Below are 17151 nucleotides of genomic sequence, written 5' to 3'. Positions count from 1 at the left end.
GTATCAAATTTTTGGTACCACATCCTAGAACTCTATTTTAAATCATACAAGGATTTCTTCAACTTACAGACCAAATTACTTTTACCTTTTACCACATAGTGCTCTAGCTGTGTCATATAAATTTCTTCCCCAAATCTCCATGAAGGAAAGCAGTTTTTACATCCATCTGTTTGACCTCTAGATCATAAGTTGCTGCAATAGAAAGTAAGAAACGAATGGATGTCATTTTGGCTACAAGAGAAAAAATTTCACCATAATCTACTCCCTCAACCTGGGAGTAACCTTTTGCAACCAAATGTGCTTTGTACTTCTCAATTCTTCCATCTGAACCTATCTTCCTTTTGAACACCCATTTGCAATCAATAGGCTTTTGTCCTTCAGGCAATGGTACAAGGTCCCATGTGTCATTCTTCTTAAGAGCTACCATCTCTTCATCGATGGCAATTTTCTAGGACTCTAAATCATTCATACCAAGAGCCTCTTCTACAGATTTCAGTTCATCAATATTAGCATTCAAAGCAAATATGCATCTCCAATCATCAGGAGAATATCCATACCTTTTAGGTGGTTTTCTTTGTCTAGTAGACCTATGAACAAGGTTCTTCTTCTTCCTCTAATGATTCAGAACTCGTAGAGCTCTCATCAACTTCTTGCCTTTCTAAGGGCCTTGATTCAATTTTTTCAAGTGTAGCAGGTAGTTAAATCACATCTTTCTTTTCTTCCTTTTGTTCTGGCTGCACTGTAAGAGAAGAAGACTTAGTTTCTCTAAAAATAACACTTCTAGAATAAAATACCTTTTGTTCAATAGGATCCCAAAGCTTGTATCCTTTCACACTATAACTGTATCCAATGAATATACATTTAACAACTTTGTTATCCAATTTTGTCTGCTTCTCCTTTGGCACATGAGCATATGCCTCACAACCAAAAACTCTCAGATGACTAAGTGAAGGCTTGTGGCCCAACCACGCTTCCATTGGCATTTTATCAACAAGAGCTGATGTAGGAGACCTGTTTATCAGGTAGCAGCAGGTCGCAGGCAATCGCTACAGCTTCAGCCCAGAACTTTTGTTCTAGACCAACACCACTTAGCATACACCTAGCCTTCTCCATCAAGGTCCTGTTCATTCTTTCTGCAACCCCATTTTGTTGTGGAGAATACAGAGTTTTCTTCTGTCTCTTAATACCACAATCTTTACAAAATGTGTCAAAATCATTGGAACAATATTCACCGCCATTATCTGTCTTTAAACATTTTATCTTCTTTCCAGTTTGCAACTCAACCATTGCTTTAAATTCTTTGAAACGACTAAAAACTTTAGCTTTATTCTTAAGAAAATAAACCCATGTTCTTCTACTAAAATCATCAATGAAAGAAACATAATAAACTGATTTACCAATAGAAGAAACATCAATTGGACCAAATACATCCGAATGGATTAGATCCAAAACACTTGAAGACTTATAAGAATTGGAGTAAAACTGAATGTGGTTTTGTTTTCCATAAATACAATGCTCAGAAAAATCAAATTCAAGATTGCAATCATTCAACCCATTAACAAGGTTCTTATTTTTCAACGTCCGTAGACCCTTCTCACCTATGTGGCCGAGTCTGAGGTGCCACAACATTGTCTTCTCTGCATGCAACTTTGATCTGGTAGACAGAAAACCCTTGGGTACCCAAAAACCATGACCATCTGCTAAAAGAGACACCCTCTTCTTTTCCAAAATAGTCTTTATCGCAGTCTTATCAGAAGTGCTATTGCACTCAACTATGCATGCATCAAGCTGGTACAATGTACCCATTCCACTTCCTCTTGCTATTACCATAGCACCTCTCACCATTTTCACACCTGCTTCAGAAAACTGTACATGCACACCCGCATCTATTAGTTTGCTAACAGATAACAAATTTCTTGCTAGTCCCGAGATATGCAAGACACCATCAAATCTTCTAGTTCTACCATCAAAAAATTTAACATGAACACTTCCACAACCAACAATATCAAGAAAGGAGTTATCACCCAAATACACCTTACCATCATCAAACTTTGCATACTAAACCAGTTTCTAATAGGAGTCATGTGGAAAGATGCACCTAAGTCTATCAACCATGCATTGTCACCTGCATGAGTGGCCAAGGCTGCAATAAAAGCATCTCCATCTTCCTTCTTGGACTCAGAATCAGAATCTTGCTTCTTCTTCTTTTTCTTCTTTTCTTCTTTACAGTCTTTTCGAAAATGTCCAGGCTTTCCACAATTCCAGCAAATTACCTTGGACTTACCAGGAGATTTTGATCTCCCCTTATTCTTGGACTTAGAACGACCATTCTGCTTTTCATTCTTACCTCTTTCTTTTGGTTTTCTTCAAACACTCAAAGCCTCTTTGGCATTCAGAGAAACCTTCCTTCTCATCTCCTCAGAAAGTAGAGAACCAACAACATCCTCCATCTTCAAGACAACTACAATGCTTCCTATGGCCATCACAAGGTTGTCCCATGAGTCTGGCAACGAACATAGCAGGATTTGGCACCTTTCTTCTTCATCCATTGGTACCCCAACTAAGGTCAACTGAGTCACCCACATATTAAAACTTTCTAGATACTCAGAAATTCGTCCACCTTCTTCCATTCTCAAGGAATGCAACTTCTTCCTCAAGAAAATTTTATTCACAAGTGATTTTGCTTGGTAGATCTCACTTAGCTTCTTCCAAAGCTTCTTCGCAGTAGATTCTTCGTGGACATTAATCAGAATTGAGTCTGCAAGGTACAATCTTATGAGACCTTTACATTTTCTATCCATTACATCATATTGTGCAGCTAAAGCTGGATCTGCGGGCCTTGACTTATTCTTATCGACTGCATCCCATAGATTTCGATCAATCAACAGATCTTCCATCTTCAACTTCCACATTTCAAAGTTTGTGCTAGAAAAATTCTCTACATCAATCCTCCCTGGTATACTTGCCATCTTTACGATCCTGCAATACAAAAATGAAATACTCTGCACAAGCTCCCACTCAAACCTTGATTAGCTCAAAAAACCCTATACCCAACAAATAGAACCAAAACTGGCCAGGCTCTGATACCACTTGTAAGGAAGCAAAGGTGTGCGGAAACGCTTCCTACGCTAATCATGAGAGGACGATTATGCAAATTTCAACTTAACTATCACAGAGATCACAAGAAACACATAGAGTAGAAATAAAACAATAAACACATAACACGACGATTATCGTGGGGAAAACCCATACGGGTGAAAAACCCCACACCCTAAAACCTGCATAGTATATTAACAAATCAACAAGAGATTACAATACACTTGCAATGCAAGTTCTTACAAGAGCATCACCTCAACTCAAGCTCAGAGAGACTTCACTAGCATCCTTCTAGCACCCAGCCTTGCAAGCCAAACTCCATCATACAAACTCCTCTCCAAGCCCTCATTATATAGAAATTTTACAACCTAGAAACCATTTGTGCTTTTACAATACCATGGGCAAAACCTCCATGACACGTGTTGCCCACCCTTGACACTTGTTTTTCCAAGATAAGAAAACCAGGTTAAAAATAGTTACTCACGTTCAATCACTTATCTCCTATTTTTGACCCTCATAACTAACATGAAACGTGTCATATAATCTCTAAAAATGGCCCTCCTATATTATACTATGGACAAGGCATCTTTTGACAACTCATATACCTTTTTCCAAGGCACCGACACATGGGAAACCTCCCAACTACATTTGAAACTATTTACTAAAAATTGCAAGGTTGAGACACATGTATCTCAACATATCTGGGTATGCCAAGAAGCAAGAACAATTTGTTTGGATCTCAGGATACTGTGAACAAAATGACATTTATTCACCACATGTAACTGTTTATGAATCCCTTATTTATTCTGTCTGGCTTCGTTTACCAGCTGAAATAGACGAAGAAACAAGAAAGGTTGGTGTTTGGTTTTTACAATCCTAGAAATTTCATTAGCTCTTTCCTAAATCCTCATTCAGGTGCTTCTTGTTATTAATTATTTGTATGAAATAAATTCTAGATGTTTGTGGAGGAGGTGATGGAACTTGTGGAGCTATGCCCTTTGAGAAATTATCTTGTGGGTCTCCTAGGAGTGATTGGTTTGTCAGGAGAGCAGCATAAAAGATTGACTATTGTTGTGGAGCTTGTTGCAAATCCTTCAATTGTGTTCATGGTTGAACCCACGTCAGGACTGGATGCACGATTTGTAGCCATTGTCATGCGGACAGTGAGAAATATTGTTGACACATGATGCACAATTGTCTGTGCTATTCATCAGCCAAGCATTGATATCTTTGAAGCCTTTGACGAGGTAATTACTTGATAATTGATATTTTCTGAATTGATCTCAAGTGTGAATTTTTATTCATGTTTAAGATCAAATTTCATAATCTATAATCTATCATCTTAACAGAGTAAATAATATCAATATTTATGATCAAATTTTGTGTTGACTGTGAACTGTCGGTATGTTGTGGTCAATCATTTGTTTTCTAAACTATTTCAGCTGCAACGGCTATTTCTCATACAACTCACGAATAGTATTGCAGCTTCTCTTTATGAAACGAGGAGGTCGAGTCATATATGCGGGAACATGAGGTTCACATTGTAGCCAACTCTTGGAGTAGTTTCAGGTACAATCAAATAATAATGCTTTTTTAAGCTGGTTTTCTTAAAAGACGTTAGATTTCTACAGTTTATATTCATAATGATCTGTACACTTATTTGTGAATTCACTTATGTAATATTTGTTTGTATCGATGTTTCTATCATACTACATTATCTATACTTAAAAAAATTATGAAAATAAATCCTATACAATTAAATTCAGAAATAAAGAACATCGACCATGGAAAAAAGCAACCTCTTATGATGCTTTTATGCAGTCTATTGATGGGATTCCAAAAATGGAGAGAGGAGTCAATCTGGCAACATGGATGTTAGATATAACCTCCCCAGCAGAGGAACTTCGGCTTGGGATTGATTTTGCTGAAATCTATCAGAAATCACGATTGTTTCAGTAAGTGTGATCTATTCTATACTGCATTCTTACCGGATTTTGCTGAAATCTATCAGAAATCTTGTATTACTGATGAAAAACAGCAGAAACACAGAAATACAGAGGAGAAGAGACTAGAAAGAAACACACTTGTTAATTTCACAAACAACACTTAACTATTCCTTTGCAAATTCTCACAGTCTTCACAACTTGCAACACTTAGGGGATATCTTTCCTTTGCAAATTCTCAGTCTTCACAACTCGCAACACTAAGGGGATATCTTTGAACTCCAACAATCTTATTTGACATGACCACTTTTGACAACAATATAGCCTTCAGATATAGAGACACAAATTTTCTCACCACCGATAAAAAACACTTTGCACATTTAATCAAAAGACCATTTTTTTCTCACCTCCAACCAAACCATTTAAAACTGTTGGTTGTACTATGGCCAGTAGCAAAATTTCCTTTAGTACTTGATTCCATTGCAACACACTTGAAGCTTTGAGTTCCACAAGTCCATCCACGCTTCCATTTTCAGTTCCCTTATACTTGTCCTCACAAGACACTAGCAATCATGAACAATCTGACTTCAAGAAACACAAACACATAGCACAACACACATTGCTAACAACCTGCTGAAAATATAGGTCACAACACACATAGCTGATAGCCTAATTAGAAAATAACAAAGAGACAACTTATAACGAAAAACTCGGCTGCTTCAAAAACAATATCGAGTTTCAACCCTAGCTCAGACTTCTTCACTTTTAACCTTCAGCAACGAAAGATTAAAACGTCAAACAAGCTGCAAAACAAGCCAATCTGTTGGGCATAGAAAAACAAAACACAAAGACACCTGAACATAGCAAAGATTATTCAATGCAAATCATAGAAAGCAGCCAACACAAACTTAATACTTAGTCACACAACCCACAACTCACACTAAACACACAAATTGCGGTAGCTTTCTATCTGCAACACTTCTCCTCACCCACGGCTCAGACAATGACACAATCCACAGCCCAAGATTTGCATGTGCTCAGAGATGCATCTGACATGTAACTGATTCGACAACTCCCAGCCATACAAAACACAGAGTCATAGAGCACAACACAACACACTAGTTGCAAACTGGAGCACAAACACAGAGAAACAAACCAGATCATGGGAAAACCATTGATCCATCCTTTTGCATTGACTAACTCTAGTACACTCAACATCCAAGATCTTCACCATCGGCTCTGATACCATGAAAAAAAATAGAAATACAAAGGAGAAGAGACTGGAGAGAAACCCAATAAATGGGCTCTACTAAACGCATGCCCGTACAATCGAATTTATAAGAAGATACATAGAAGACTCTAGATAAGAGTTAGTTACAAAATTAATGATGGGCAGTTGAAACAGTGCAACATATCACGTGGACTCAAGTCTCTAGAAGTCATTCGGTGGAGGAATTTTCTAGAAGACAGAAGTTTCTATGAAAATCTGGAGGATAATTAATTTATCTCCAACAATTACTAAGCAAAAGTAAATGTACCTTTATTGCTCCGTCTACTGACAAATTGCTCTAGATAAGTTGTCATTTATGATAAAATCAATACTCTCTGCGTTTTCCTATCTACTGTTACAAAAGATGATATGATTTGGTTGTTTGCTATTTATTACAGGGAAAACTGTTGACTTCAATTTGTCTTGATGCCAAAAAGAGTTAAGTTACCTTGGCACTGGGAATATGTTGGTTAACTTGCAATCACTTTTGATCATGGTCAGTTTGACCTTACCCGACATCATAAGTGATTGCATGGCATAAAAGGTGAATAGCTAGTTTGTTTGACTCAGCACTTGCAATGTAAACGTTGGGTTATTATGATCCACGTGGGAAGTGATATGTCATGGATTTGAAATTAAATTCATTATGGCTTGTGGATGCTAAAGTCTTGGTAACACTTTGCAAAGAGAACACAAAAGGAAATTAAACTTCTTTATTCTTTTCGAAGCCACAAACCCTAGCCTCTAAGCCGCCACCATGAGCATTTTTGTATCTGTGATTAAGGAGGTTAGTTTTGGTTTCAGCTTGTGGGTTTTAACTATGTTGAGCAGCTCAGCTCAAGCTTTCATTTGGTGGTTTTTTTTGGCCGTTTTCTCTAGATAACGAGCAGATTCATGGGATTTGCATAAGGATTGTCTATGGTAATCTTCAGGTGATTTTGGTTAACAATGACAGAGGTAATATCATTATCCAAACTTATTTATGCTTCAGTTATGTTCGGTTATTTATATCAAGAGTCTTGGAAAACTTAATGGAAGTTTTCAGAAGATGCTTATTATAGTTTTTGGTTAAAATGGGATATTTCTTTTCAGAAAGATACAGAGTGTTTAAGTGTTTTGAATCAGTTAGTATAACTATTTTGATTTCATTTCTGTGTAACTTCAGTAACCCTAACTCAGGTTTTCATACTCTACTTCGAGGGTTTCTTCTGCACAATATGTTGAATCTGTTTACATATAAAGATGGACATTATTGTGAGTTTTTGGTGGTAAAAAAAAAACCAGAACATCTTAACCTATTCCAAAGAGGGGTTTCTACAGAAAAATTTGATTGATCTTGATTCTACTCTAGTTCTGATACAGAGTACAAATTGAAATCTTTGATTGTTGTAAGGTTACAATGATTACCTTCTATAAATGAAATCTTTTTCTTATATTGATATATCTAACTCGTTCAACTCATTGATAATTTTGTAGTTGCAAGATACATTGCACCTATAAGGTTACCAGTGATTGTAATATGAGTTGTTCTTGATATTGTATAAGATGTAGGAGTTGGTGCTCCTTGAAGTAAATACTTCTAAATTCAGTGTACAGAGTTGGTGCTCTTTGAGATAATAAAAGGATTATTTGACGAGTGGTTTTTCTACCCCAAGAGGGTTTTCCACTCATGAAATCTTTGCGCCATGTGCCAAATGTGTTTTATATGTTCCATTAGTTGATCAACTCTGATACTTTCAGTTATTCTGTCTATTATGTGTTTATCTGTTGAACATTATTTATTGTCTTCTTAAAATCAAGTCAGGAACCTAATCTCTTTTTAGTTAGATCATTATTGCATATTAAGTTAAGAAGTTTAGCACAAGGGGATTACTTAATCAGTTAATATTGAATGATCTGAAATGAATGCTTGCATAAAGTTTTGTGTATAATTCGTATCTCTGAAGAAGCTTTTGTGTTTTGGTCATAAAGTATAACTTATCATATAGTGAGTCAAATTTTTATAGACTCTGATTCACCCCCCCTCTCAAAGTCTACCCACTTCCAGCAAGTGGTATCAGAGCATAGGGTTCCTCCATATAGGTCTATCCTAGAGATTGTTCCTGGTCTTTTGGAAGTTTTTTTAATGGCTCAAACTCAAGAAGGTGCTTCACTTTCAAGAAATCCTCTTTTTGATGGAATTGATTATGTGCTCTAGAAGATTAGGATGGAAACTTATCTCATTTCAGTTGATCTTAATGTGTGGAACATTGTGACCACAAAATATACAGTTCATCCCACTATTCCTACTGACCCTGATGATAAAACCAAATATGAGTTAAATGTCAGAGCTAAGCATGCTCTTTTATGTGGTATCACAAAAGATGTGTTTGTTAAAGTCATGCATTGCTCTTCTACTTATGATATTTGGAAAAAACTTGAATCTATTTATCAAGGGGATGCTAAGGTTAAGGAGTCCAAAATTCTTATACTCAAAAATCAGTTTGAATCCTTAAAGATGAAAGAAGATGAAATAGTAGCAAGCTATTTTCTTAGAGTTGATGAAATAGTAAATTCTAGAAAGGGTCTTGGTGAAGATGTTGAAGAAAAGGAAGTTGTTAATAAGGTGATTAGAAACTTGTTACCCAAGTTTGAAACTAAGGTTTCAACCTTAGAAGAAAAAAAAAGTTTTTCTATTATGACACTTGATAACCTACAAAGCATTCTTACTTCCTATGAGATGAGGATAGGTAATAATCCTCCTTCTTCAAAAGAAATAGCTTTTAAAGTAGAGAAGAAAGAAGAACCTGACTATGAGTCTGAACTTTCAGATGCTATAGAAGCCCTTCTTTTTAGAAAACTGAAAAAGAAATATAAGAGTAAATTACCTTTTAAGTGTTTTAATTGTGGAAAAGCTAGACACTTTGCTGCTCAATGTCCTCTAAGTGATCAAAACAATGAAGAGGAAAAACCAGAAAAATTTTACAAAAAGAAAATGTGGAATCCTAAAAAGAAATTCAATACCTTCAAGAAAAAGAAGAGTCTCTTTACTAAAGAAGACTCTGGAGATGAATCAGATGATTCACCTTGTGAAGGTGATGAAACTATGTTTATGGTAGAGTTAGAAGATGTAACTAGCAAAATAGAAAATAAACTTGATGATTTAGATCAAGGAGAAATTGATCTTGAAGGAGAGTTGATTTGTGCTCTAAAAGAAATTAAGAGGTTAAAGAAGCTTGTAGCTTCACATGAAAGTTCAAATCAGATTCTACAAGTCGAGTTGAATGATGCAAACTTAGTGATCTCAAACTTGAAGTCTCTTCTTGAAGAAAGAGAAAATAAAATTGAAACATTAGAACAACAGTCCACAAAACTTCAAAAACAGGTTGAATAGTATGAAAGTACAATGCATCTAAATTATATCTTGAGCAAGCAAAAGTTGCATAAAGATTTGGTTGGTATAGGTTTTGATAAAGCTAAATCATCAAAGCAGAACACCAAGCCTGCAACCAGAAAATCATTTTAGACTTACAATGGAACAACACCTTTTAGGTTTGGTTTCTTTCATGGATATTGTTTCTATTGCAATAGGTTTGGTCATAAGCTTAACACTTGCAAATTTCTGCAACAAAGAACTCTTATGTTTGGACACAATCAAGCCTATGGCTTTCCAAACACAGTGAAGTGCAATAAGTGTAACACCTTTGGACATACTACTACATAGTGCAAATCAAAGGCAAGTGCTAATAAAGTATGGAAACCTAAGCTTGTATCTAGTATTGAGCAGTCAATGATAGTGCAAACTGCATTTCTCTCAAAAAAGAAATCATTATGGGTGTTGGACAGTGGTTGTTCACACCATATGATGATACTCCTATTCATGATGTGTATTTTGTTGAAGGATTAAAGCACAATCTATTGAGTGTCAATCAAATTTGTGATAGTGGTTATAGTGTGTCGTTTAGCTCTCAAGACTGTACTATCAAAAATAAATCTGGTAAAACTATTGTTGATGGTCTGAGAACAATTGGCAATGTTTACAATTTGTTTGATTCCACTAATTATGAGAATAATGAAGGCATTTGTCTTATGGGTCAAATAGAAGAAAATTGGTAATGGCATAAATGCCTAGGAAATATAAACTTTGACAATCTGGTTAGGATCAGTAAAAATCAGAATGTCGGAGGTTTGCCTATTTTGAGTAAACCATTCAATTCAGTTTGTAAAGAGTGTTTAAAAAGTAAGCAAATAAAAGTGTCTTTCAAATATAAAGAACACTCTTCTACAAGACCATTACAGCTTGTACACACAGACTTGTGTGGTTCTACAAGGACACAATCAATAAATGGTAAAAAATATTTTATGCTTTTTGTTGATGACTATACTAGAATGGTATGGGTCACTTTTCTCAAACACAAATCTGAAGCATTTGATAGATTTGAGATTTTTAGAAAAATGGTTGAACGAGAATCTGATCTAAAATTAAAATGCTTAAGATTAGATAAGGGTGGTGAGTGTACTTCACAGGAATTCATTGATTACTATAAAAAACATGACATTAAAAGACAATATGTTGCTGCTCGTACACCTCAATAGAATGGAGTGGTTGAGAGAAAAAATAGAACAGTCAAAGAAATGGCTCGCACAATGCTCAATGAGGCAAATCTGCTAGATAGGTATTGGAAAGAAGTTGTACACATAGCTGTTTACATTTTGAATCGTGTGCAAATCGGGGTAAAATCTACCTTTACTCCTTATTGAACTCTGGTATGGAAAAGTTGTTTCTATTAAATATTTCAAGATTTTTGGTGCCAAATGTTATATAAAAAGAGATGAAGAAAATCTAGGAAACTTTGATGCTAAAACTGATGAGGGTATCCTTCTTGAATACTCTACTCATAGCAAAGCCTATAGATGTTTCAATAATAGATTGAACAAAATTGTTGAAACAATAAATGTGAGGTTTGATGAACAATTTTTGTTAAGTAATGATTTGCAGGATGTTGAGGAAGAGGAAGATACTTTAACAAAGCTTGATCAAGTTCCCAAACCTACAAAAATAGAAAAGAAAAACGAAATATGTTCATCAAGTTCTGATGAAGAAAATACAGAGAGTTCAAATGCAGAGACAGGTATTCCCCATTATACACTTTCAAAAATCATAACAAAAAGATATCCTCAAAGTTAGGTTATTGGCAATATAGATGCAGGTATTTTGACTAGAAGAAGGGCAAAAACAATTGAACATGCTCAAATGGCTGAGCATTATTGTTTGGTAACTGATTTCAAACCCAAAAATGTTTTTGATGCTTTACTTGATGAATGTTGGTTGAATGCAATGAAAGATGAAATCAGTGAAATACAGAAAAGTCAAACTTAGGAGTTAGTGCCTAGGCCAGATGATAAAAATGTGATACTTAAGGCAAATGGGTCTTTAGAAATAAGCTTGATGAATCTGGAAGGGTTGTTAGAAATAAAGCTCATTTTGTTTGTAAGGGTTATTCTCAGCAGGAAGGAATAGACTTTGGTGAAACATTCGCACTTGTAGCTAGATTAGAATCAATCAAAATCTTTCTTGCATACTCTTGCTATAAAAACTGTAGACACCCAAAATTGTCATGTCTAATTAAATAAATATTTTATTTATTTAATTATCTAAGCCTAATTCTTCTATTAATTAAATAAATCTTTATTTATTTAATTAATTCATTTATCCTCTTCTAGCCTTATTTCTCATTTAAATAAATACATTTATTTATTTAAATTATCCTTTTCCTAAATTAAATAAATATTTTATTTATTTAATTGATCCCATTTCTTCTATTAATTAAATAAATCTTTATTTATTTAATTAATTCATTATCTTTTTCTATACATGACACATGTCATTCATCTCTTAATTCCTACACTACCTACCTCTTTCATTATTTTATTATTTCTTCTACCTACCCTCTAATCATAGTCGACCTCCTTTTACACCTCTCAATCTTATCCCTCCATTTCTTATTGTGTCTTCTATTTAAGGAGATGCCTTCTTCATTATCAAACCCTAATCACTCATGCTAATCGACAATTTGGAGGACTTGACTACACTACGATTCTACTTGCAACCACATTCCATTCTTTGTTGAGCTCTTGTGCACATAAAATCTGAGAGCAAATATATCAAGCAAGATCAATGGAGATCAAAACCCTATTGGACATGTGATGGTATAATCTTTGTGATTTCATGTGATTTGCATTGTCTTAGGTAATCTTCATATGTTATGGTGGATCTTTGTTGATTGTTAGGCTAGGGTTTTGTGGTTGGATTCATTTAGCCTTTCAATATTGTTATTATTGTTATCCATTTTCACCATATACATTTTGGCACGCCCGGTGGGACTCTTGTCCCTTTGCATTTAACTTTTTTGTTGCAGATTTTGCGTTTTTGAAGTTGCAGATCGGACATTTTTCAACGACATTTTTAGGTTTTTCCGCGTCTGCGAACTTTCAGATCGCGTCTCTGAGTTTCAGGAGCGTCTGTGGAATCTGGAATCGCATCTGTGTTTTCAACAAATTTTATTTTGCAGGTTTCAGACAGGGGCGTCTGTGTTTCAGAAGCGTGTCTGCGTTATTTCTGCCCGCGTCTGTGTCGGATAAGGGTGTCTGTGATTTTTGGCTGGGTTTGTGCATCACAGAACCGCGTCTGTGTCATACAGACACGTCTGTGTTATGGGTAACAGCGTCTGTGTTTTTACTGTTTTGAAATTTTCAAATTTTCATTGATTTGATTTTCGAATTTCGCACTTAAGGTTTCAGATTTGGTTTATTTTTGGACTAACCCTTTCAGATCTAGCTAACTAAGTTTGTGCTGCTTGTTTTGGAAGCAAAACATTTTTATTGAAGGCCCCTCTTTCACAAAGTCTTTTGGGTTTCTAAAATTTACCTAACTTGTGTGCTTGTAGGAAGGGGTGATCATTTGAAACAACCCAAACTACTAACAAATTTTGTTGCAGGTCCTTGGCTAGGGTTTTGAAATTTTGTTGTGTGCCTTGTTTTCATAGATTAGCAAACACTTCCATTGGTGCACTAAAATTGAATCATTGTCTTTTGTGTCTTGAGCAATAGGCTCTTTTTGTTTAATCTTTAGAGGGCATGTCTTCCCGTGTGGTCATTAGGACTACTAGTGAGAAGAGAACGACCCAAGTGGTAGCAAAAGAAAAGCCATCTTCTTCCAAACCACTATAAATAAATGTATTCATGGTGAAAACTATGAATAACATGTGCTGATTAGTTCATAGTGACACTATGTCTCCCCATAAACCCGTTTGATCAAATTTATTTGATCATTTGTAGGGCGTAACCCCTACCGGCTGGGAGCCTTTTGTATTTACAGAGCTGAAAGTGCCGCATGTATGGCCACACGAGCAGATGCCCTTACTAGCACCTTTTTGTTTTAGAAGCCCAAATCCTTCTAGTTGTTGAGGCAGGAGGTTGGACTCTGGTAGCGGCCCACACACATACGGTTCTTAGTAGAGATACAAAGTTCGCCATGGGGAGTTTTCATGGGGACTGATGCTTGGCTGACCCGAGAAGTGAGTGCCGAGGGTGGAGCCAGTGAGGTCAAACATCTAAGTATCTGCTCTGAATAGCGTAGCCTCGGGGGTAAAACCCTATGTGGGATCAACAACTATTGTCTTGGCCAGCCATAAGAATTGTGCTTGTCTTATGTTAAACATTCAAACATTCAAGACCAAACAACAAAACATTGTGTCTTTTGTGTCTTCAAGTGTATGCAAAACAATTTCACATCAAACAACACACTTTTGGAGTCTAAACACTTGCAAACATTGAGTCCTCATCAACATTGTGTCCTCTTGTCACGAAAAACAGTCAAACAGTCGGATTTGGTCACAACAAAACAACTTCACAGATTGGAAAAATTGCACGAAGTTTACAGAAACGCGTCTGTGTCTGTTTTAACCGCATCTGAGTCATCTAAGCGCGTTTGTGAAGGGCATAATAGCGTCTGTGTGTCTAGCAGCGTCTATGTCGAACAGAGACACCTCTGTGTTTGGGAATCGCGTCTGTGAAGTATACAAAAGCGTCTGTGTCCAGAATTGAAAATTTTTACAGTCCAGCAAACAAAAGAAATCAGTTTCAGAATACTTGAGCTTCCTAGGTTGTTTCTTCAGGTTTCATCTAGCATTCAACCTGTCCTTGGGTCTCACACAGTCCATCATTGCTTCACATCTCATTTTACATTCATACTTGTCTAAACTTGAGTCAAAAGGTCACTTGCTTGTCCTCATCATACTTTGTCAACACACTACATACAACTACACTTTGCTAAGTGGTCCCTCATCAAGGTTTCTTACCTTTGGGTCTCATTTGGTCTTACTTAGGGTCAAGGTCAGCTTACCTCATCAAGAGAAACTATCCTCTCTTTAGAAGTCACACCTACTCTACTACATACATACTTGGTCTTACACTTTGGACATTGCAAGTACACCTCAGATTCATTTTCATTCCATTCAACTCTTAGTCTTCCATACTGTTTCCATTTTTCATCTAGTCTCTCACATCTTGGTCAAATACCTAGTTCATGGTTGAAACCCGTCTTCAAAAATCTAGGAGAAAAGCTAAAGAGGCTCAAGAATCTGCAAACATGAGTTCTTATGAGTATGATAACGATTTATTTTTCAATCCTGAGCACACTACATTACCTGACATGGATGTTTATAGAAACATTCCAAATGTGGAAAACGCAGACACTACAAACAACAATGCTACACACAATGACAATGTGGACAACTTTTCAATACATTCAGCAGATGTAGAAGAATCCATAATGAATCCCCATTTCAATAGATTGGTTGAAGAAATAATGAGGAGGGATCGACAATACTTCTTACACATGATGGCACAAAGTGGAGCTAAAATACCTCATGACTTTGACATGTCTCAACTTATGGAAAACCGACCCTCGCAACAAACTCACTCCAACATGGATCAAAGGAGACCTAATAGTGGAGGAAATAGAGGACCGCATATGGTACCTGAATCACCATCAGCTTTGCTTCAAAAACAAGAAGTCCTACATACACATGCTCAAACATATGATACTTACCTTCGAAGACCATTATGGAAGTCTTATGTAGATAGATATGCTCAATCACATGCTCAAGCTATGGATCAACCAAAACAATTAGACATTCAAAGGCATGCTCAAAATTTGGACACAAGGAAACCTCATGTCAAATTTGGGGGCAACACAATAGAACATGACATGCCTATAGAATATGGTATACATGCACAAAATAGATATGGGGTTCCTCAACATGAAGCTATATCAAGTGCTCCCTATATGCCGCATCAATATAGACCTCCTCCATATGAACATGTGTATGATCAATATCATCCATACATGCAACAAGCTCCTCCTCAAATTGGTGTCTCAAACATGGGGTATGCTACAAGAAATCGATCTCCACCTAAGAGCAATTTGGAGCAACAAATCAGAGATTTACAAAAGAAAATGGAGGACATGAGTACACCAAAACCAACATACACTATGAGAGACATATGTCCTTATCCATTTGATAAGAGCATTCCAATGCCTCCATTTCCTGCACACTTTGTGACGCCAAAATTTGACAAGTATAGAGGAAAATGAGACCCCAAGGCACACATACGACAATTTTTCACAGCTTGCATTGAGGTAGCGGCAGAAGAAACATATTTGATGAGGTTGTTCCCACAAAGCTTAGGCGATCAAGCTATGGAATGGTTCTCTCAATTACCACCTGGTATTAAGTCATGGGGTGACTTAGCAGAGGCATTTATTCAGCATTTCTCCTACAATATAGAAACAGATATCTCAGTCACTACTTTGTGCAATACTAAGTAAAAGGAGGGAGAATCTTTTGCATCATTTTTACAAAGATGGAGAAATCTAGCTAGCAGATGCTCTTGTGAAATTCCACAGAAACAAATGGTAGAAATGTTCACTCAAAACGTTAACAAGGACATTGGCTATGATCTAAGGAAAGCTTGTTTGGCCACCTTCAAGGATGTCATTGAAAAAGGATTAGCAACAGAAAAGGTTCTAATTGAACAAGGAGTCATTAAGATATTCAAGGAAAACAAAGATGACTTTAAAGGAAAAGACAAGCCAAGATTTTGGAATAAAAACAAAAACACAGTCAATGATGGTGTTGTTGATGCCAATACAGTGAGACCCAAGTTCATCTTTTCGGGATCAAGTTCTACAAACAATCAAGTGAATACTCAAGCAACTTCTAGATCACGAAGGAAGTATACCCCATTGGGAGAACCACTTGAATCAGTCTTCAAAAAGCTTGTGGCAAACAAAGTGATCACAGTTCCAGATTTTCCTCCATATGAACCAAAGGTCAAACCAAATTGGTGGAATGATGATGAGTATTGTGAATTTCATAAGAGCAAGGGTCACAAGACAGGTAATTGCCATCAACTGAAGAACATTGTGCAAGATCTCATTGATAGAGGTGACATTGAGATTGAGGGACACTCATCCAATCAAGAACATGAGATGTTTAAGGAACCATTCCCAAAGCATGACAAGGGAAAAGCCAAAGTCACAGATGATCAAGCCAACTATACTAGAGCACCTTATAACTATGATTCAACTATCAATCACATCTCAATGGACAATCATATCTCTACTATTACCATCAAGAACAAAAATCCTGAGAATCCTCCTCAGAGACCCAAGATTGTTCTAAGAGGTGTTGGATCTTCTTCCAAACCTACCTCTGAATGTCATGTTACAACTCGTCGAGGTAAAATTACGTTGCTAGGTGCCTCTACTAAAAATGCTGCTTCTTCATCAACCAAGCC

The 17151-nt window shown here is 36.3% G+C and overlaps 1 pseudogene; it reads left to right on the top strand.

Moving 5' to 3' along the window:
* Positions 1–15823, top strand: part of LOC131072830 (ABC transporter G family member 39-like) — a 42557-nt pseudogene extending 26734 nt beyond the window's left edge.
* The last annotated feature ends 1328 nt before the right edge of the window (positions 15824–17151 follow it).

Source organism: Cryptomeria japonica, chromosome 5 (genome assembly GCF_030272615.1).
Source record: "Cryptomeria japonica chromosome 5, Sugi_1.0, whole genome shotgun sequence".
NCBI classification, from domain to species: Eukaryota; Viridiplantae; Streptophyta; class Pinopsida; order Cupressales; family Cupressaceae; genus Cryptomeria; species Cryptomeria japonica.
Note: the sequence above shows the minus strand (reverse complement) of the source record. Positions and strands in the feature narration are given on the sequence as shown.